We start from the raw sequence: 24,245 nt of genomic DNA, 5'->3' as shown, positions 1-24,245 counted from the left end.
TTCATGTGTCTATTGGCCATCCTTCTTTCCTCTTTAGAGAAGTTTCTCTTTAAGTCTTTAGTCCACTTATTTATTGGGCAGTTGTTTCTTTGAGGATTTGTTGTTGGGGGAATTAATTTTTTGAGTTCCAGGTATGTTTTAGATATGAGACCCTTGTCCGTTGTATGTCTAGTGAAGATCTTCTCCCAATCCATGGGCTTTCTACTGATCTTGCTAGCTATGTCTTTTGCCATGCAGAAGCTCTGCAATTTCATGAAATACCATTTGTCCAACCTTTCTTTGAATAGCAAAAATGATCCTCAACGGAAAGAACAGTGCTGGAGGAATATCAATACCAAATTTCAAACTCTACTACAAAGCCATAGTAATCAAAACAGCTTGGTATTGGCACAAGAACAGACCTCAGGACCAACGGAATAGAATTGAAAACCCAGAAACGAACCCCCAAATCTATAGCCATCTAATCTTTGATGAGGGAGCTAAAAAAATAGAATGGAAGAAACACAGCCTCTTCAGTAAATGGTCCTGGCAAAATTGGTTAACTAATTATAGAAAAATAAAGTTAGATCCTTCTATATCACCCTGCACCAGAATCACCTCCAAATGCATCAAAGACCTTGGAGTTAAAACAGACACTCTGAAAACATTACAGGATGGAATAGGATAAACCCTAGGTCTCCTTGGTACAGGCCCAAATTTTCTTAATAGAGACCCAGAAACACAACAAATCAAAGAAAGGTTGGACAAATGGGATTGCAAGAAATATATTTTTTATTTTTTTAAAAAAATTTATGGGGTTTCAACTCAGGTCCTGGGCTCTACCCCTGAGCTCTTTCACTGAGGTGGTAGTGCTCTACCACTTTGAGCCACAGTGCCACTTCTGGTTTTTCGGAGTGATTATTTGGACATAATTTTCACAGGAACTTTTCTGCCTGGTATGGCTTCTAACCAATATCCTCAGTCTCAGCTTCCTGACTAGCTATGATTTGAGGTGTGAGCTACCACGTGTGTGGCAGGTGAAATTCCTATTAAATAGTTTGACTGATCTGTAGTATTGCTATAGTATGAAAATGATATAATATTTGGTAAATTACACAAATTATTACATGGACTTTAATACTTAAGTCCTAAGGTATGACATCTCTCTGCTTTTACTCTCACTCAAAAGAAAAGCTATTATTTCTCAGCTCAAGGAAACCAGTTTTAATCTCCATCTACTGTTCTTTATCCTTGATTAGGGTACAGGGTCATGTTTATGGACCATGTTTATCCTACAGATCCAAACCTTTGCAATGGATTTATTTGGCTCACAGATGCAGGCAGCATAGTCTTTAGAGATGTTACACCAAATACTGAAGTCATTTATGTCACTCTAGTCTCAAGAGAGAGGTCTTTTCCTCCTCTTATCTTTTCCCATACAGCTGCACCAACAAAGACATGTGCAGGTTCACTATAGGTAGTACTTTTCCTCAATCTCTGAGATAAATGCTCAGCTCTAATCTTGCATTGATTTACTAGGACTTCTGAGTTTAGGTTCTAAAAATGAGGATCATGGTCTTTTAATAGTGAAGAAAATGAAAAATATTTTAGTGTTATATGTGTTTTCAGAAATCACATTTCCATATTTAGCAGTGTGCAGAAAGGATTCTTTATTGAGAAGGCTTTCAGAGTTTTAAATTCTTTGCTGGGTCAACTTTAGTAGAGTAGCATTATATAGTTCTCTTTCTGTTGCTCTGCTTGTTCCCTAATTTTGTTCTTACATTTAATTTTCCCTCTCTAATTTCTAATATGTTTCAGATTCTTTTAATAGTAGAATATTAGAGGGTTTGATTGTGTCTGAAAAAAACAGATTTTAGTTAGTTAACATCATAAGAAAAAAATGGGAAGATCACAAAGGAAGATTTCATGATCCTCGAGGCAAATAAGATACATTACTACTGAACAACAGAATATTTCAGTCCTGTGGTCCTGATATATGTTAAGGTTACTGAGATGAGTCAGCCACATAGCTGTGCTCACCTAGCCCAGGCTATGCTGGTTTGCATGTGTCCCTCATTACACAGCCCAGGTGTCCTAAGGAATTATTCATAGTCTGCTCATAACCTATCCAGCAGTCTCAGTCAGCACACAGCATGGACAGGAGGGTCCCTCTCCCACTCCCCCAGCACCTACTGCTCTGGCTCCCAAGTTAAGGAAGGACAACAGTCAATATTTACTCAACATGGTATGCCCATTGTTGTGTGGCTTTTCAAGGAAATCTCTTCTAACATGATTAACCATGTGAATACTTACTTTTATATTTCTAATGTCAGGTGCCAAATGTGGCATCCAGATGACCCAGTCTGCATCCCTGCCTGCATCTCTAGGAGACAGAGTGATCATCAATGGTCAGGCCAGTAAAGACATAAATAATGAGTTATTCTTGTATGAACTGAAACCAGGGAAATGGATTAAACCTTTAATCAATTATGCAATTCATTTGGTATCTGGGATGCCATTCAGTTGCAGGGGATCTGGGATAGAGTTCACTCTTGCCATCAGCAGCCTGCAGCCTGAAAAATGCAACTACTTATCACTGTCAACAACTTAGAAGTGAGCCTGCCAGAGTGATATACATCATAATATAAAGCTCCCAGAGAAGCAGAAGTGTGAGGCTGGGCTGCCCCAGCTGCTCTTCCTGTGCTTCCTCCACCTATGAGAGTTTTCATTTGTAGCTGGGCAGTGAAAGTCATTGGAAGGGTTTGGTAGAAAGGGAAAAGAAGGCTTCTCAGTGCCCTAACACTCTTTCTTCCTCCTGAAGTCCATCAGGAGGCACATAGCAATGCCTCTCGTGATTTAATAAAGAATACGTATCAGTACATAATCTGGATTATCTCATCAGCTAAGACTTAGCCATCAAAAGAAGAACACGTCTTCGATTTCCCTAGGAAGATTAAAAATATTAAAGTGTGTATGTGAGTAAAAAGTATAAAGTTTCAAAAAGCTTTTGTTTTGTTTTGATCCCAGTGCTGGGGCTTCAACACTAGGCCTCTTGTTCTTGCTCTGCCTTTTCTCATGCTCCAGGATTCTCCATTTCCAGATGTCTGATAATTAGTGAGAAGAGTCTCTTGGAATTGTCTATCTTACGACAAAATACAATCCTGAGATCTGAGTCTCCTAAATAATTATCATTATAAGCATGAACCACCATGATGCACTCATAATAAGTGTAAAAATTGTTGGGTTACAGTATGAGTTTTCAATCTGGACATTGACTAATGATGAAATTTGTTATTAACATATTCATAGCCTTAAACATTTATCGTTTCTTTGGGGTTAGTTTTCAAAGGTATGGAGGAATGCCTAACAAAGACTTAGATACTAGTACTGGGGTAATCTAAGGTCCAGGGCATCAGAAGTCAGAGTGCATCGCCACAGAAGATCTACCATAAGATTCTTAGATTTGAGTGTGTTACCCAAGGGTATCATGATCTCTAATTCCAGATATTGTCTTTGAAAAATGGTATTCTTCCTATCCTATAATAATTATAAAAATTTAGAATTTCCCATTTACATTCTTCTACCAATTTATCTCTTTGTCAGAATTTATAGGACAATACTTTAGAAAGAGTTGAGAATACTTTAAATAAGAGCAATTAGAATGTTACCCTTACTGCTTTTCATTTTTTCCTCATTCCAAATTCCAGATTTCCTCACTCCGGATTTGTGGTTGAATGAAATACCTGGAGATGAGACTAGTGTATTTATCAAATAAAGTTTGGGGATCAACCTGAGATGTGCTGTGAGTTGTCATAATTGGTCATGTGACACCAGGATTAAACAGAAACCACCAAGACGAGTACACATTCATTGGAAGTGCAAATTCCAGATTTCATATGATCCATGTTGCACTGAAAAAGTTGCTTTACAAATTAACTAGCATAAAAACCAACCAGTTATATAAGAATCATTGTCTTTCTGTGGTTCTATTCGCTTAATAATAAAATGTATGGTAATATTTTTCATCAAGCATGCAGTCTTGGACCATGGCAGTAACAGATTACCTCTATGTCAGAAGCTTGAAACCCACCTGTAGCTATGCATGTTTCCAAATCCCCATTAACACACATTTAGCAGAGCTGTGTCACTGTCTCTGGGTTCATCAAGTAAGAGCACACCTAGCACTGAACCTTGGAGCCTGAGCTCTCACACTGAGTCCTGGTACTCTGATTCTAGCTGAGATAAAGGAGTGTAGAGAGGTCCATGAGAGAACATTCACAAATTCCAAGGTCTCAGTTTGAGTCCCCATTCAGCAGGCCCAATATTCACAACCCCATCTGAACCAGAATGAATTTGTTTGAAGACCATTGAATGAGTAATCCTTAATACAATACACATAAGCATAACACAGGTATTATGCTTATTTTTTCATATTCTACTGGCAGTACTATGGACTTAGGCTCTGCTGTTCCTGTCTTCATTCTAACAGTTTCCATCATATGGGGGTGGGGGGTACAGAACTCAGGAAAGGCCTTAGAGATCCATCCACATATTAGCTCTATCTTGTTCCAAATGTAGAAGCATAGCTATAATACTGGTAAGTCTGGTATCACTGTCAAAAACTGTGCTGTTTCACATGGTAAATACTAAGCATAATTAGATAAATGCATACTAAACATAATTAGATAAATGCAAGTTAAAAGTAAGTTGAGTTTTCTAGTTACACTAGCTTTATTTCTAATGTCACTGACATATGCACAGAAACTTACCATATAGTACAGTACAAAAATGGACATTCTATTAATTTAGAAAAACCATATGGTCAGCACTGGTCTAATTATATGCAGTCAGTAAAGTATCACAAAGCTCATCAATGTTTAGTCCAGCAGGCAAGCTAGCCCCAGAAGCTTCCTTGATTTAGGCAATTGTTTTGCTTCATTTTTCCTATATTGAGTTGACATTTCTTTTTTTTTTTCTCTCTCTTTTTTTTCTTTTTTTGTCAGTTGTGGGGCTTGATCTGTAGGCATGGACAGCTCAAGGCTAGCACTCTACTACTTGAGCCATAGCACCACTTCCAGTTTTCTGGTGGATTATTGGAGATAAGAGTTTCACGGTTTTTCCTGCCCATGCTGGCTTTGAACCATGATCCTCAGGTCTCAGCCTTCTGAGTAGCTAGGATTATAGGTATGAGCCACCAGGGTCCAGCAACATTTCTTTCATGATACACCATGCCAAATTAATCTAACGAATTAGCCTTGCCTTTAACAATAATGCATTATAAAAAGTATTTTACCACTTCATGCCTTCCTGAGGATAAGTTAGGAGTGCATAGGATAATCAGTATGTAAAAGCATTTCTTTTAAAATTCTTATTTTGTATAATTATTATCAGGTAACAGTAACAGGAGGGTGAAGAATGGGGAGGGAAGGGATGGTAGAGGAAAAATAAAGGAGGAGGGAACAATACTCAATAGGAAATGTACTCATTACCTTACTCATGTAACTGTAACCCCTCTGTACACTATTTTTGCAATAAAAAACATAAAAAAGAAGAGGGTGAAGAAGAAAGAAAGGAGAATAATATTATTCCTGTCATGGATTTATTCCAATAAAAGTAGAGAAAGTATCAAGTACTTGGTATCTTTCCATTTGTGTCAAGTACTTGTTGTCTTTCCATTTATGTTCTATGTTAAATACTTCTCAGAACATTAATTCAGCGGTCTATTCCTGAGCTGTAGATCAGAAATTTTCTGTATGCCAATATTATGTCTTTACTAATTTCCATGTGATCTCCCAAAATGACTGGTAAATACTAAAAGCATGCACTCCAAATTTATCTCTTTACTGTTTAATCAGAAGCTAATTACCTGCTTTAGATAGGTTCAGAAAAATATCTAAAATATCTAAAGTCACATAAACAAGTATTAGCAATGCAAAATAATAATTGCATCTTAAATATAGAAATAAATCACTAAATTCACCAAGTGATACAGTTTTGTCACTTATTATATCACCAAACTATACAGCCTGAATTCAATAATTAAAGCACGTTAAATAATAATACACAAACATGCATAAAACTGAGCTTTAGTCCCACCTTTGTGTTTTTCCTCATTTGAAGTATGACTTTCCCTAATCTGCCCATTTTGGCTACACAGGAATACTGTTTCTGTCTTAAATATGACCTCAGATGTCTTTTCCCACAGTGCTGTTTTCTCATCTTTTAATGATGAGTGCTAAAGCCCATCTCCTCTTTGTTCTCTTCTGATGTCATCAATCAGTTGGTCATTTGCTGGAAGATGTTGAAATTTATGATATCAAGAACAGGAGCATAACTGATCTTATCTAGCAGCAAACTTCTAACCAGTTTTGTCCTGCTGTGTCCTACACCCACAATCCTACTGTTCTACACACTAAGTCAATGCAATCACTGCCAAAGAGGTGTTATCAAAAGTATAAAAATGTCTAGCAATTAGGTAGGACACTAAAGGTAAAGGAAAATGTATAAAGCAGGTGCACCCTTGGAGTTCTCGAAGCGAGCATTCCTCCTTCCTCACAACCAAGATCAGATGGGAGGTAGAGTGAGCTGAAGGAGTCATATGAAAGAATCACATGTCATTCAGGATCCCCTTGGGCCCTAGGGACCATAGCTGCTGCCTCCACTCAATTGCTCAGCACAGAGTTTTCATGAGCTTCTGGGTTTCGTGCAGTCAGCTATCCCAAGTTCCTTATCAATGAATCTTCGAAGGTTTCCCAGAGGTTTCTTTTGGCCAAAACACACCTTTGTTATATAATATGGATTATATAATATAGACTTTAACTGTCCTTTGATCATTTCAATTACAAAATTCCCTTTAAAGTCTTGTTAACATTGAGAAAATTGATTGACAACAGAAGACATTTGAGTTTTCTATGGAAGCCTATTTAGTAGTGGACAGAATAGATCATGTTCATGAATATGAATGAAAAGATTTAGAGTGAAAATGTTAAGTACTCCTAACAAAAGACCATGTATGCTGCTGTTTAAATACCTACCATTAGATGGTAAGCAAACCCAACCAGAAACAAAGCCCTGAGGCTGGTATTAAAAATCCTTACTGTTAGGAGCTTGAAGCTTGGCAGCTCTCCACCCAGATTTCAAGGCACTGGCAGTCTGTTCACAATGGACCACATCTCCCCATGTGCAAGTTCCCAAGTATCTTATTTTATATTAGGATCTGTTGGCCAAAATCCCTGCCAATGTTGACTGCCCCATCAGGATTCTTAGGGTGAAGTCTGAACTACAAGTCAACGGTGGAAAAGAATGTGAGAGAACATGAGAGGCAATTCTGAAGATGTCACAGCCGTGTGATCAATGAGGATGAATTATGTTCATGGAGTCAGAGCAGGAAAGGGAAAGAACACACTGAAGACTTTTAAATAAAGCAAATTGGATGCACTGGGCACATCCCAGAGATGGTAGAGGGCAGGATGGGAGAGAGATGGCAATTTCATTGTGCTCTCCAGAATTCCAATGAGCAGGTTGCTGCTCTGTCCACAAGTGCACAGGGTGAGTCCTGAGCTTCACCATATTCAGACTGTGTTAGTGAAAAAAGGCCACATGGAGAAGTGCCCATTGTGGGTTCCTAATGTTCATACTCAATTTGTGAGAACTCAAAATGATGTTATATAAACAATTAACATGATAATTCTTTAATGTCCTAATTATTTTTCACTAATTATAAGTAACAAATTTCTATTTATATATTCTAACACATTATCATTTAATTTGTAAGTAGACCAGTTCTGTCTGAGTATATTTCTTTTTTTAAGACTTTAGTAATAAATAATTTTTTATTTTATATTTTGTTGGTTGTGGGGCCTGAACTCTGGGCCTGGGCACTGTCCCCCTGCTCTTCAGCTGTACACCAGGGCTCTACCACTTGAGCCAATCCCACTTCCAGCCTTTTCTGTTTATGTGGTGCTGAAGAATTGAACCTAGGGCTTCATGCATGCAAGGCAAGCACTCTACCACTGAGCCACCTTCCCAGCACCAGTAATAAATAATTTTATTATCTTTTAGTTGTACAAAAGGACTTAAGTTCAATGAGCCAATTCATGGGATATTATGTGTCTTGAACAATGTCACCCCATCCATCATTCTTTACCCCTCTGCATATTTGTAAGTCAGTAAGTTGCAAATATGGCTGGTGGAAATGAGTGAAAGGAAACAGAGAAGGTACGTGCCAAAGCAGCCATTAAAACTGTGGATAGTATTCTTCTCATTGGAACTGGATCCTGTCAGGTTGTTGGCTTAAAAGTTCCCATGAAGTTCATGCCCCTGGAAGAGCAAAAGAGGTCAGTACCCAAGATGCAACACCACGTTTTGGACTTTTGCTATCATGTCAGCAGTAAGATCTGGATATCAAAGCTGCAGGGTAAGTCACAACTGCACTTCTTGTATCGCTGCTCTGAGCAGGAACAAGAAAGGCAAGTTTGTATTCATTCAGCTCTTTCTCTATCTCTGTCCAGTTCAAGATATTTCTCCATGCTCCTTAACACTGGTTTTACATGGAGACTCCCACTTCTTCTTCCTTGTCCTCCTCCTCCTCCTCCTCCTCCCCTCCTCTTCTTCCCCCTCCTTGTCGTCGTCGTTGTCTTCCTCTTCTTCTTCCTCTTCTTTGTCTTTGTCTTCTTTTTTCTTTTTTTTGAGTAGACGGTGGCATTTATGGTGTTTGTATTGAGTACCACTGATTTTTGTTGAGCTAATCAGATCTGGCATTAATAATCAGCCCTTTGTGCTGATGAACAGTTCTGCACTGATGTTTTATAAATGTATTTTTGTAAATGAATGTGCTTAGCTTTAAAAGTGTATTGTTTCAAGATTTTGTTTTTTGTCAGTCATGGGGCTTGAACTCTGGGCCTGGGCACTATTCCTCAGCTGTTCAACTCAAGACAAGCTCTCTACCACTTGAACCATAGTGCCACTTCTGGTTCTCTGAGTGGTATATTGGAGATAAGAGTCTCATGGAGCTTCCTGCCTGGGCTGTCTTTGAACCACGATCCTCAGATCTCAGCATCCTGACTAGCTAGGATTATAGGCATGAGCCACCAACACCTGGCTTCTTTGAGATTTTTTTTTTTTTTGTCGGTCGTGGGGCTTGAACTCTGGGCCTGGGCGCTGTCCCTCAGCTCTTCAACTCAAGGTGAGCGCTCTACCACTTGAGCTACAGTGCCACCTCTGAGATTTTTTTTTTAAGAAAATAACATACATTGCACAACATTTCAAGTCATCCATTACTGAATAGATTTTATAACCTTATCCAGTTTTATTGATTAAAAATAAGCATTCATTTTCCCATCATATATGTGCTCATCCCAATGAAAATGAGAAGCTTCAGGATTGACAGCATCTATGCATTCAGTGATGCAGGTCACATGAGTGATCAGAGTCTTCTTACTTGAAGAATTTCTTAGTTTCAAAGTCCTTCAAGCTCATTATACTATAAGGATATAACAAGTCATTATTCATACTCAACTTTAAATTTCATTTTCTTAACTTAAAAAGTAGCTAGTGTATATTTCCTTGGCTCACATCACCAGTAATAATCCTGATGAAGTCCATGGCAGAATTGACAGACTGTCTCCTGGTGCATGAAAGACTGAGCTATTTGCACAACAATACAATGCATAACCCAACTGTAAGGAGCCTGGAGAGAAGACTATGCTCCCAGGGAAAGTTGTTTATAGTCAAGGACAGACATTAGTATGAGAGCCACACATTCTGCTAGTTCATAATGTTTTAAACAGACTTCAGAGGATTCTGGTGTCATAAGCTCCTATTTATACTGTTCTATGGGAATCTACACTATTGAAACCTGTACAGCTGGTTCTAGAATCCAAAGCTCTCCTCAGAGGCCTTTCACTTTTAGAGCCTAAGTCTCTATTCTCTGGAATGTATTGAATCTGCCCCTGGTGATTATCAAGTATTTATTTGACTTCTGGAACACACGCGTGCGCACGCGCGCGCGCGCGCGCGCACACACACACACACACACACAAAGTTACTAACCCTTGGATAATACAGACTAAGCCATTATTTTTTTGCTGTACCATTAATAGACAGGACATAAGAATGACTCAGTTTGTGAAATTTCAAGGCCTCATATCTGTCTAGTTCAGAAAAATCCAGTATTTCCATTTTAAGTGCTTTTAAACATCACATGAATGCAAATATGAGAGTGCTTGATGAGAAGAGTGGTCCAACAGAGCCTGTGTGGTAGAGTTGGGTGAGATGCAGCATACACTGACATGTTGACTAGATGGCCCAGCAAGTCCTGCATCACCAGAGAAGCAGTGCAGAGACACATCAATGCCCATCATTTGTGCAGAACTGAGGAATAAAACTGTGCCAACTGAAATCTATTTCATCATACTTACTAGAGAATGATATCTATATTGAGTTGGTAAATACATAATTTTCCACTGTTGCATGGTTGTTCATCTAATAACAAAAAGCATTTTTGTTATAGTGGCAATAAAAGATTGAATTTAAAACACAACAATTCTACTTTTGTTTAAGGAAATAAACTTTACTTGGGAAAATTTTCTGTTCTGTAATGATATAACCTATGAAGAGTAAAGGCAAAATACTATTATTTAATTTTATAAGTTTTATGGATAATTGTAGATAGAAAATTAGGAATAATTAAACTGACAATATTGGCAAATATCCTTTATAGATGAGAACTAAACACTTCTAACAAATAAAAGATGCCAAATTACCACAAATATAGGACAATTGTATATTGTAAAATATAGTAATCATTAACAAAATTAAAGGAAAAAATAATGAGAAGCCTTGCTATTTTATTCAATAATGCATAAACAGAAAGCAAGGCAAGAATGAAGTCTATAATTCTTCAACACTATAGATCAATTAAACTTAAAAAATGTCTAACACTCCACCATCAACAGCACAATACACACTTTTCTGAAGTGCCCATGGATATTTTTCAAGACATATTATATGAATTTGAAAAATATTTTAATGCATTTAGAAAGACTAAAAACCATTATACCATTTTTGATGAAAATGAAATTGAGTTTAAAAAACAAATGGCAGAAGGAAAAGCTGAAAACTTCACAAATATGAAGGGAGAAATTCTACAAACAAATTTTAAGTTGAGAAGAAGAAATCAAGAGATATATTAATAATCATTATAACACACAAGAACACACAAATACAAAAAACTAAAATCTGTAGGACACAGCCAAAGCTGTGGCTGGAGGAGAATGTGTAGCTATGAGTGCCTGCATTAACTCAGAGCAAAATCCTCAAGGGAGATTCAGATTTTCAGACCATCCTCTAAATCTCTCCTTTGTATTTGGTAAGGGCAAGTGAGACTGTCCCAAGACACACCAAGAAGAGTTAAGGATCATATCAGAAATGAGATGTGAAGGCAGCAGACAGCTGTTATAAAATTTTTGATTCCTCTAAAAAGAGAGAAGACAAATTCTTAGAAATTTCTTTCTGGAATGGTTTTGAACGTACTTGATGTGTGGGACAGCCCAGTTGAAGATCAAGAGGCATTGAAGCCAAGATTGAATAGTCTGCCTGGAGAAAGGAACACAGAATGAACCTGAGTCCATTCTGACATCCCAGTGTTGCTGCTCAAGCTCCTACTATCCATGCCTTCAAACTTCTGTATGTGAATCAGTTCTGCCAGATGGTTTCTTCTGCTTGCATAGTGAGATGACTCTCCTGAATTCTGCCCTGAGTAACTCAGTCTTGCAGTCAGCTGTCATGGAGCAGTTCTGCATACCAGATTACAGCCACACAAGCCTTCTTTCCCATGATCATAGTGTTTGTGACAACACTATAATCCCTGGTAGAATCCCTGGTAAGAGCAGGGACAGAGCTATATCAGTAACTTTCCCATGGTCTGATTTTCCTATTTTATAGTATTTAAGCCTGTAGTTGCTTCTCCTGTTTTGATACTAGGTGGAGAACTAGGTCCAGGTTCCTATCATTGACTTACAACATATAAAATAAGAGCTCAGTAGGCTGAGGGTTGAACAGACTGGTAAGTTAGAGAGTGCACATACCTCTGAAGTCATCGAGGGTGCCATAAGGAAGTGAATTTGTGTGAGTGATTTTGTGAACTGTAGTTACTCTCCCAGCTCATAGGTACAGGTTGCTTTACATTTCCCCAGAAAATTAGTACACCAACTTAATTGTAGAAGCATCCAATTAATCAAGAAAATATGTAAAATAAGGTGTCAGGTCCAACTGTGGCTCACTCTACAAGATAGAACAGGTATTACCATGTGTTTATACATATGCTTTGTGGGAGACTGAAGCATGCAGGACTGGAAGCTATAACAAGTTATATGTTGGCATACTGTGGTAATGTCTAGAGAAAAGTGCACCATTTCAGAAAGTCTACAAAATCTTCCAGTGTTCATATTTCTTTATATGTCCTGAAGCCTGAATGCTCTGGTTTTCCTTAATTCTTCCCTCCTTCAAGTTTAATCAAGTACAACTATGATTAAGAGGCACAAGAAAAGTTTCACAGGCAGCCAGGAAACAAGCAAGAGCTTACTCTACTTTCAGAACAAACTGATTGTTTCCTTTAGCCACCAGGGAGACAGTCTATGCAGGTAAACTCTGCTGCCCTCCTCTGGCCTGTGACAACAGAGGAGAGTTAACATGCATCCTGCAGTTGTTTCCAGCTTTTTACAGCCTCTGCTGATTTGCACGTGCCCCAAGAACAGTCCACTGCCTGAGGATTCATACTAGGCTGCTCTTATGCTGTGCATGAGTCAGTCCCAGTGAGATCACATCATGGATATGAGGTCCTCTGCTCAGCTCCTGGGGCTCCTGCTACTCTGGATCCCAAGTAAGGAAGGACAATGCTGGGGCTTTACTCAGCTCTTGTGTCCAGTGTTATGCAGTTTTCAGGGAAGTCCTCTTCTAATGTAATTAACTGTGTGGATATTTATTTTTATTTTCCAATGTCAAGATCCAGTTGTGACATCCAGATGGCCCAGTCTCCATCCTTCCTGTCTGTATCTCCCAGAGAGAGAGTCTCCACCATTTGTAGGGCCAGCCAGACCAATGACCACAATTTAAACTGGTATCAGCAGAAATCCGGGGAATCTCCTAAGCTCCTGATTTGTGCTGCACTGAATTTGATAACAGGGATGCCCTTCAGGTTCAGTGGCAATGGATATGGGACATAGTTCCCTCTCACCATCAGCAGCCTGTAGTCTGATGGTATTGAAACTTACTATTGTCTGTAGTATTATAACATACTCATAGTGATGGAAATCACAACATAAAGCCACAAGAATGCAGAAATGAGATGCTGGGCTGCCCCAGCTGTTCTTCTTATTGCCTCTACCTGATGACAGAGATTCTCACACACAGCCAGACTCTGAAATTTACTAAGTGAACTCAAGATTCTTGACTATTTAAGATAAGGTCAGATTCAAGTGGTGGTAGCTCACATCTGTAAACCTAGCTATTCAGGAGGCTAAGATCTAAGAACTATTGGTTTGAAGCTAGCCTGGCCAGAAAAGTCCATGAGACACTTATCTCAACTAATCAGCAAAACTCTACAAGTGGAGCCATGACTAAAGTGGTAGAACATTAGTCTTGAATGAAAACCTAAGAAATAATTCCCAGGCCCTTATTCCTGATTTCAAACCCCAGTATTGGCTGGTGAACACACACACACACACACACACACACACACACACACACACACACACACACACACACACACACACACACACACACACACCCCAATACCAAGGTTTGAGCTCAGAGCTTTGTGCTTACTTGGCTTGCTTGCACAGCTGCCAATCTAATGCTTGAACCATGTGTTCATCACAGTGATTTGCAGGTTATTTTGAAGATGGAATCTAACAGAATTTTCTGCTTAGGTATTTTGAAATGCAATCAGGAAAGACCTCAGCTGCCTGAAAAATCTGTCCAGTAATTGTTGATTTAGTACAGAAAGTTCAAGTCTGAACTACATAGCATTTTTCTTTTCCTTTTCTTTCTTTTTTTTGTGGTTGTGGGACTTAAACTCAGGGCCTGGTTGCTCTTCCTGAGCTGCACTTTGGTGCTCAAAGCTAGTGCTTTACCTCTTTAAACCATTAAATTAGTTGGAGATCAGAGGCTCATGGAATTTCCTCCCAGGCTGGTTTCAAACTGAAATGCTCAGATCTCAGCCTTCTGAGCAGCCAGGATTAGAGACATGAATCACCAGCCATCTCAGCATGAAGCATAGGTGTTTATTTTTAATTTGCAAAACACACTTTTACTAAAAGACTTGTATTGTGAAAATATAATGAGTAATAGGGCAAAATAATGAATTTGATCAAAGTGCACTGTATACATGTCTGTAAATACCACAACACAATCTCTTTGTACAATTAATCCACACTAAAGACGAATGCACGTGTAACACATGATAAATGATCATATATGAGTATATGTTCACCATCATTGGTTATTTAGATATGCACATTATAACAAAATAAATACAACTTAAATGTAATTGGTTCTTCAGAATCCAGAAGTTGGTCAGTATTAAATGCTGACTAGGATTCTGAAGGATGAAGGATTCTGACTAGGCTCTCATTGATGGTTATTCATAATATAAAATTGTATATTGCTTCAGAAGGCATTTTGGCCGCTTTCTACAAACATCCAGAAAATCTGATAAGTATTAGTATTTTCATTGCTGCTTAGGTATTCATTTGAATAGAAAGCATGTCCTCATACAATATTTCTTGTGAAAACTTTCAGTGCTGTTCTTCATGCTTGCAAACCCAGGTGAACAATAACAATCTTCTTGAAATTTATAAGCCACCTGTGAAACTTCCATACAATGGAATATTAGTCAATGACAGAACGGAAAGAGTTTTCAATCACCACAGCACATAGATAGATCTTATAATATAGGTTGCTTAGCAAAAGGATATGAAAAGGCTGTCCACTGTCTTGCTTTGTTTAAATGAAGTGCTCAAAATAGGAATACTTCAAGGAGTCAAGTCTAGGATTGCCATAAATTGGAAGTTCTGAGAAGTATATTGGGGAGGGGGGCATAGGGAAATTTCTAGAACTGTGATAGATATCATTCTGCTTGCTTTTGTACAGGTGGATCCACAATGCTATTTAATTTTGAAAACATAGAGACTTAACAACAGAAAGTGAGTGTCAGTGTATGAAAATGAGTTGAGGTCCCAAGATCTCAAGATAGAATTTAGGCTATGATAAAGAAATCTAGATTTATTACAAATCCTGATATCATCTCAGTAATAGGAAGGAACTGAGAACATGTTGCTATGTCCTCAGATAAAAAAAAAAGGATAGAAAGACAATCTCATCATACAACTTCATGGCCTCTTTTCTAGACCTCAATATGCCTTGTAAGCCAGGGGCAATTGTCATCACTGATTGTTCTAATTCTCACTTATTTTTCTTTGTCTCCACTCTAACTCACACCCTCAAAATCTACTGCAGAATAAGCTTAGGAAAACTTAAGTATATTTAGTTACTTCCAATTCTGGTCAATGTTCCCTTAGAAAGGAACTCTAAAATGTAGGATAAATGTTGAGATTGATTTAAATTTTGTTATGTTCTTACTTTCATAAACCAACTCTTGTTTCATGTCTAAGAACTATGAAATATAAAGAACATGTTCAATTGCAACATTCTATAGGACTTTGTGTAAAAGAAATAAAAAGCTTGAAGAAAAAACTTGAATAAATCTTCCATGTCATGAAAATTTACCAAATGGCTTTTGGTTGGAAACATGACGGTTGCTATGAACAACTGCAGAAGGGTCTTTGTGGTGGCAGGTGTTACTCATGGGTTGGAAAAAGCATTAACCAAACAAGGTAGCAAAGATGTAAAGATTTATTAGGATGCTGTTGAGAGACAGCTGAGGAACAGGGGAGGACTGGTGAGCCAAGATGAGGATTAGGAAGGGTTTCTATAGAATTAATAGACTACATGGAAATGGTTGGTAGATTAGTTCTTCCTTATGGTTTCGAAACCAGAGTTCTAATACTCCAGGCCCAAACTGCTAAAGTTCCCCGTGCAAGGTCTGGCCACGCCTGTATGCATTAAATATAGGGATACACAGGGTAAAAGAAGGAGATTTGTTAACATAGCATGAAAAGACAGGAAGACAGAATTTAACCCATCTTTAGTAGTCTTCAGGGTACTGACAGTAGATCTAGGTTTAAATAGACAAAGAACTGTGATTAGGGAAAGAGCTATGCATAATATGTAAGTGCTTCTAGTCACTGCTGTTGGTCCATTATCTCTGTGCTAAGGCCTTGCAGAGGAGTAGATATCACTTTATCACTTGATGGGAGTGAACTAGTCTTAGGTGCCTGGTGGTTGATCTATTTGAAGTTCTAACATTGGGGAAGTTTTCCTTTTTTAAAACTTTATTTTATTGTAAACAAGATGTACAGAGGGGTTACGGTTACATAAAGTAATGAGTACATGTCTTTTTTTTTTAAACACAGATGAGTATTTTATCAGCAATCCCACAGTTGTAAAATTTAAAAGTGCAATAATAAACAACTTTAGATGATTGAGTCAAAGACACAAAATATCAAATCTATGTAGGGAAGGAAGAGGCAATCAAATTGAATCTATACATATTACTTAATTTACATTTAAATACATTTAAATCAAGAATCCCATGGTACTGATGAATTTGTTACTGACGTCTAAAATTTTGAAGGTCATTTTGATTCTTCAAATATATTTCTTTAGAAATTGAAGAAATAATATTTGTCCACGTAAAAGTTTTTTTTATTGTAAGGGTGATGTACAGAGGAGTTACAATTATATACATAAGGCAATGAGTACATTTCTTATTGAACATTGTTATCCCTTTCCTCATTTTCTCACACTTTCCCTTCCCTCTACTTCCCTCCCCACCCCAAGTAGTAAAGCTCATTTCCAAAATGTCTGTGAGTATTACAATTACATTGGCTCATCCTTTGTCCTTTGTCTCACCACTTTCATCTTCCCCTTCCCTTCCACAAATCAGATATACATTTATATAAGATACAAAGTACCAAAATAAAAAACAGTGACAACAGGGAATAAACAAGGGAAACATGAAGGAAAAAAAGAACAACATTGAGATGCCACTTCACTTCAGTTAGAATGGCTATAATCAAGAACTCTAATAACAACAGATGCTGGAGGGGATGTGGACAGAAGGGAACCTTACTGCATTGTTGGTGGGAGTGTAAACTTGTTCAACCACTTTGGAAAGCAGTATGGAGGTTACTCAAAAGACTCCACATAGAGCTTCCCTATGACCCAGCAATCCCACTTTTGGGCATTTACCCAAATGATCACAAACAAGACCACACTAAAGCTACCAGCACAACTATGTTTATTGCAGCATTATTTACCATAGCTAAGATCTGGAACCAACCCAGATGCCCCTCAGTAGATGAATGGATCAAGAAAATGTGGTATATATACAAAATGGAATTCTATGCCTCTATCAGAAAGAATGACATTGCCCCACTTGTTAGGAAATGGAAAGACTTAAAAAAAATTATATTAAGTGAAGTAAGCCAGGTGCAAAGAAACATAGGTCCTATGGGTTCCCTTATTTGCAATAACTAGTATATGTCTGAGTCAAGCAGAAAAGGTCAGATAAATTGATGTTAGGGGAATGAACCCCAAGATAAGTATTCAAATGTTTTTTTTTTTCTTTCATGCAATTGTTTCTAACATATTTATAAGATGCTTTCTTTGTTGCTTTGTATGTCCCTCCCCCACGGTATAACCCCTGCTTTCACTGTATTTGATGTTGGTATAATTTGTGGAGGGGAAGGGAAAAAACAAATCGTTTAAATATGGATACAGGTGGACCCATTGCAACAATGAGATGTACAAGTCATTATGTAGAAAAACGAACTTTACAACTTTGGTGGGGGGGATTGGGTGGGGGGGAGTATGGGAGGGAATGGGTAGGGGAAACAGAGGAGGCAACAATGCTTGATAAGAAATGTACTCATTATCTTGGCAACAAGTGAATGGAACAATAAAAAAAAAAAAAAGAAATAACTTCACACAGTACAATAAAATGGAAAATCCAAAAGAACACCTAAAAACACTTTTGCTTCCATATCTTGGAGTTCATTTCAATTAGCATCATTTCATATGGTCATAAGATTAGTACATTTCTTTTTGGACAGTGTTACCCCCTTCCTCAGTTTCTCCTGCTTTCCCTTCCCCTACTATCCCATACCCCCAAGTTGCAAAGTTAATTGTCAATATAGTGTCTATATCACTGTAGCATTGGTTCACCCTTTGTCCAACTGTTTCTGTGATTCCTCTTCCCTTCTCCAAAACAGATAAACTGTATATAAGACAAAGGGTACCAAAATCAGAAATCATGAACATGTGGAACAAATCAGAGAAGCAAAAAAATCATGACAAAAGAAATAACTGCAAACAGTACACTTTAAAAAAAGAAAAGAGGGCTGGGAAGGTGGCTCAATGGTAGAGTGCTTGCCTTGCATGCTTGAGGCCCTGCGTTCTAATCCTCAACACCACATAAGCAGAAAAAAAAAAGCCAGAAGTGGCACTGTGGCTCAAGTGGTAGCGCACTAGCCTTGAGCTGAAGAGCTGAGGGACAGTGCTCTGGCCCAGAGTCCAGGCCCCACGACCGGACCCCCCCCCCAAAAAAAAAGAAAAGAAAGAAAAGAAAAAGAAAACAACAATAGCAACAAAAAATTAACCCCCCTTGTTGCCAAATCGTGAAGATATTTTTTTTTCTTTTTTTATTTTGAAAATACCACACAGAGGAGTTACAATTACATGGGCAAGATAATGAGCATTTTGTTTATCATCATTTTATATGGTCATATATACAGAGATATTGGGCTATTGTGAACCTCTACTAGGACTATCCTAGGCATATACTAATTATTATGGATTAGGAAAACCATAAGCCTATGTTTCTTTGGTTCTGGCTTACTTCACTTAATATAATTTTTCCAAGTCTTTCCATTTCCTTATGAATGGGACAATATCATTCTTTCTCATGGAAGCACAGAATTCCATTGTGTGTGAGTGTGTGTGTGTGTGTGTGTGCGTGTATATATATATATATATATATATACACGCACACACACACACACACACACACACACACACACACACACACACGACATTTTCTTGATCCACTTATCTAATAAGGAACATCTGAGTTGATTCTATAACTTAGCTCTACTAAATAATGCTGCAGTGAACATAGTTGTGCTGGTAGCTTTAGTGTGGATAAATGTCCAGGAGTGGGATTGCTGGGTCATAGGGGAGATCTATGTTTAGTCTTTTGAGAAATCTCCATATTGCTTTCCAGCATGGTTGTCTAAACTTGCCTTGACCTGACAAGACTCCTTATTTGACTCCTAAAAATGAAGTCTTTTTCTCAGCTCTGGTGGCTCTTAGTGCTCTGGATCCCTGGTAAGGGCAAAGGAAGATGAGGAATGAGAGTGAAATGGAAGGGTGAGCTCTCAGGCCCAGTTATGCCCTATCCATGTGTGAGATGTGCAGATCTCGTTATCATGATGGATAAGTAACATTTAGGTCTGGGAAAATAAGGAACTTTCCAAAAAGAGCTTGATGCTTTGTTTGGCTGAAGACTCTGCTAGGAGGGAATACCACTGGTGCCACCTAGAGACACATTTATGCTTTAAAAATGTCTCATTTTGACCCGGAAAATCAAAGAAAGGTTGGACAAATGGGATTGCATGAAGTTGCAGAGCTTCTGCATGGCAAAGGACATAGCTAGCAAGATCAATAGAAAGCCCACGGATTGGGAGAAGATCTTCACTAGCCATACAATGGACAAGGGTCTCATATCTAAAATATACCTTGAACTCAAAAAATTAAATCCCCCAACAATAAATCGTCAAAGAAACAACTGCCCAATAAATAAGTGGGCTAATGACTTAAAGAGAAACTTCTCTGAAGAAGAAAGAAGGATGGCCAATAGACACATGAAGAAATGCTCAACCTCCCTAGCCATAAAAGAAATGCAAATCAAAACAACATTGAGACACCACCTCACCCCAGTTAGAATGGCTAAAATCAAGAACTCTAATAACAACAGATGCTGGAGGGGATGTGGACAGAAGGGAACCTTACTGCATTGTTGGTGGGAGTGTAAACTTGTTCAACCACTTTGGAAAGTAGTATGGAGGTTCCTCAAAAGGCTCCACATATAACTCCCCTATGACCCAACAATCCCACTTTTGGGCATTTACCCAAATGTTTACAAACAAGACCACACTAAAGCTACCAGCACAACTATGTTTATTGCAGCGTTATTTACCATAGCTAAGATCTGGAACCAACCCAGATGCCCCTCAGTAGGTGAATGGATCAAGAAAATGTGGTATATATACAAAATGGAATTCTATGCCTCTATCAGAAAGAATGACATTGCCCCATTTGTTAGGAAATGGAAAGACTTGGAAAAAAATATATTAAGTGAAGTAAGCCAAGCCCAAAGAAACATAGGTCCCATGATTTCCCTTATTTGCAATATCTAGTATATGTATGAGTCAAGCAGAAAAGGTCAGATAAGGTGATGTTAGGAAAATGAACCCTAAGGTATGTATTTTAAATGTTTTTTTTTCTTTCATGCATTTGTTTCTAACGCAATTATAAGATTATTTCTTTGTTGCTTTGTATGTCCCTCCCCCCCCAGTATAACCCCTGCTTTCACTGTAATTGATGTCGGTGTAATTTGTGGAAGGGAAGGGGAAAAACAAGTCGTTTAAATAAGAATACAGGTGGACCTGTTGCAACAATGAGAAGTACAAGTTGTCATGTTGAAAACGAACTTTACAACTTGGGGGGGGAGGTTTTGGTGAGGGGGGAAGGAGGATGGGAAGGGATGGGAGGGTAGACAAAGAAGGAGGCTACAATGCTTGATAAGAAATGTACTCACTATCTTGCCCATGTAATTGTAACCCCTCTGTACAGTATTTTCACAATAAAAAAAATTAAAATTAAAAGTATAAAAAATAAAAATAAAAATAAAAATGTCTAATTTTTACAAATATTTAGTATTTTAGATTCTGGGTAAATCATGAAATATGAGTAATAGGCAAATATGTATCAAATTAGATGTAATAAATGTATATATCCCTATAGTTGTACATAATCTTGCACTTCTAACTTATTCTAATTTCAGGATGCAATAAAGATATTGTGCTGACCCAGACTCCACTTTCCCTGCCTGTCATCCTGGGAGAGCAGGCCTCCATCTCCTACAGGGCTGGTCAGGGCCTCCTAGAGAGTGATGATGCTTATCTGGCATGGTATCTGCAGAAGTTTGGCCAGTCTCCACAACTCCTTATCTATGGAGTTTCCAACTGAGCGTCTAGTATCCCAGTCAGATTCAGTGACAGTGAGTCAGATACAGATTTCACACTGAAAATCAGCAGGGTGAAGCCTGGGGATGTTGGAGTTTATTAGTGCTTTCAAGACACACATTTTCTTCAGGCAGTGATACAGCCCTGAACTAAAACCTCCCATCTGACTGGGTGAGTTACATTCATGGGTTACTTGTCTAGGGGCACAGCAGAACTGATTGTCTGAGTGTGCATAGGAGACTTATACAATGGTCAATGTAAGAGAATCTGAGAGTAGAAGCGTATGTGGCTACATACAACTTACAAAGACCAAGAGAATAACCATGGAAAAACAAAGCCAGGAGACTTCAGATAAACCATGGGGTATTAATTGAAAATATTCCCTGTGTCTTAAGTAGCATTATGGCTAACTAGCAATGTAAGAATCAAATGTCTGCTGCAATGTAAGTTCTTTCCCTTTATAATGAAAATTATACTAATTCTATCAAGCACACCATCTTGGCCCATACTTATAGCATATGATTTGCCTTCTATTCAGAATCTGGAAGCCCAGTTATGCATTTTCTAGCTTCTGCCCTATGTGTTTCCCAAGTCTTTCCTGACCATCAAACTATTCGCAGACTTTGATAATTGTCCTTTGGCTGTATCAACCTGGAACAGTTAGAGTACTGGACTTTGTACAGTGGTCTCTGGCCTTCTGTGTCCTGGTACTCTGGTACTTTAAAAGGGAGAGTCTGGTGAAACCCTGTAATAGTGTTCATAGGTTCCAGGGAGTCTGAGATTGAGCTCTTATTCAATGGGCCTAACATTCACTGCGTTACCTGGTCAGCCTTTGTGATTTTATTTGAAAAACCATGGCATGAGGGAATCATCAATGCATTAGTTTGTCTTTTATCTACTTTGATCACATTAAATAATGTCAAAAAATTTTCTTGTAATGAGCCTTTCAGAAGCTTGGAACTATGATACTGCACAGCCAAGGACTCGGGGATTGTCTGGTCTCCACCATGGTCCAGTGTGCATCTGCCTCCGGTGGTGTAAACTGTTTTACCGTGATGCTCTCAAAGCCATCTCTGAAACTAAAGGATGAAGTTGGAGATACTATGATGCCACTAAGATAACATTCATAGGAGAAATACGATCTGCATTGTGTGTGAACTAATGGAATACTTCATGTAACTTATGGAAATTTCTAACAAATTGTATCCACAATTGTGTCATTCTGCACAAGATTAGTATTACAGGTAGAGAGATTGTTTTTACTCCTCAGTTAGCCCATTTTAGATTGTTTCTATTTGAACCATCACACACACGCTCTTTCTCTCTCTCTCTCTCTTACACACACACACACACACACACACACACACACACACACACACACCAGTATCAGTTCTTTTCTTTTCTTTTCTCTTCTTTTCTTTCCTTTTTGCCAGTCCTGGGACTGATTTCAGTGCCTGGGCACTGTCCTGAGCTTCTTTGCTCAAGGATAGTGCTCTACCACTTGAGCCGCAACACCACTTGTGGATTTTTTCCCCCTGTGGAAATGGTACTGAGAAATTGAACCCAGAGCTTCATGCATGCTAGGCAAACATTCTACACTAAGCCACATTTCCAGCCTTTTCTATAACAAAGCTAAGCTCTGAATAAAAAAGAATTTAAAATGCAGAAAGCCCTAGATGTAATATTCTCATCAGTGTTCTCATCAGGTGATGGCTGTCATGTCTGTGGGAAAATATGGTGTGTCTATAAAAAGAGAACCCGCTGCAAGTTGAAGTGGTCAAGCATATGATTGTCTACCTTCTATCACAAACAACTACTGTTTCAACCTACTCTCACCTCAGGAGAGTAACTTTAATCCTCCAGAGTTCAGGAACTCCCTTGATTTAATCACTTCCTACAAGACACCTTTTCCAATGGCCAAGTGGGGACCATTGGAACATCAGTACAAGCCTCCTTCTCCAGATGCTCCCTCTTCCCAGGTGATGTGCTGCCTCAGATAGGCCCAGCATCTTTGGAGACAAGGAGAAGATAATCAAAACTCTGAGATAATTATGCAAATATTGGTTAAATTAGATTGAAACTAGAGACATTTAGATGTAAAATACTAATTTAAGTTAATCATAAATTATATGTGTATGATTATGCATCAGAAGTTACACAAAGGGGTTTTACCTCAGCATGTCAGTGTTTGAGTACAATGCATCTTGATCAATTTCACCCTTCCATTACTTTCTAGAGGGAACATTCAATAAACCTATTAATTAATGGTGCTGTACAAATATTGTGCAGGACAATGAAAGGATATTTAGTGGATTTAAAATATTAAAAAATTTAAAAAAATAAATTTGAAAATTTAATATATATATATATTCCCATTCTCTGATATAAATATTCTACCATTTTACTTTTCCCTTATAAATTCCACTATCTGTATTATTAGTTCACTATATATAAGGAAAAATCGTGTTCTCCTTGACATTTCTTTACTCTAAGTTTTAATAGGAAGTTCTTTGGAAACAGAATTTCTAACGATTGTAGATATTATCCTTGCCTCTTCTTATCCCTCAACTCTGTGCTCATATTGGTCAATTCCCTGAGCATCAGAGCTGCTGATAGTGTGCACTATGTCTTTCTCTACACTAGCTGAGGGAAGTCAGGAGAGCCAGGCCCAGTGTCCTTTCTTTCCAAAAGACTGTCCTGGACTTAAACATATATATAGTATGGTGGTAGGAACTTGTGCACTCTCTGGAGCCTGCAGCTCCAGACTTTCACAATGGGGTCCCTCTTAGTACCACAGGTATCATGGATTTTTATTGATTATCATCCAACACAGAACACACT

The 24,245-nt window shown here is 38.2% G+C and overlaps 1 pseudogene; it reads right to left on the bottom strand.

Annotated features, from left to right (window-relative positions):
* Nucleotides 1-24,245, bottom strand: part of LOC122116639 — a 1,030,500-nt pseudogene that overhangs the window by 718,184 nt on the left and 288,071 nt on the right.

The sequence above is a fragment of the Dipodomys spectabilis genome, unplaced genomic scaffold (assembly GCF_019054845.1).
Source record: "Dipodomys spectabilis isolate Male_0828 unplaced genomic scaffold, ASM1905484v1 ptg000137l, whole genome shotgun sequence".
NCBI classification, from domain to species: domain Eukaryota; kingdom Metazoa; phylum Chordata; class Mammalia; order Rodentia; family Heteromyidae; genus Dipodomys; species Dipodomys spectabilis.
The sequence above is the reverse complement of the archived record's forward strand: the minus strand, read 5'-3'. Positions and strand labels throughout refer to the sequence as shown.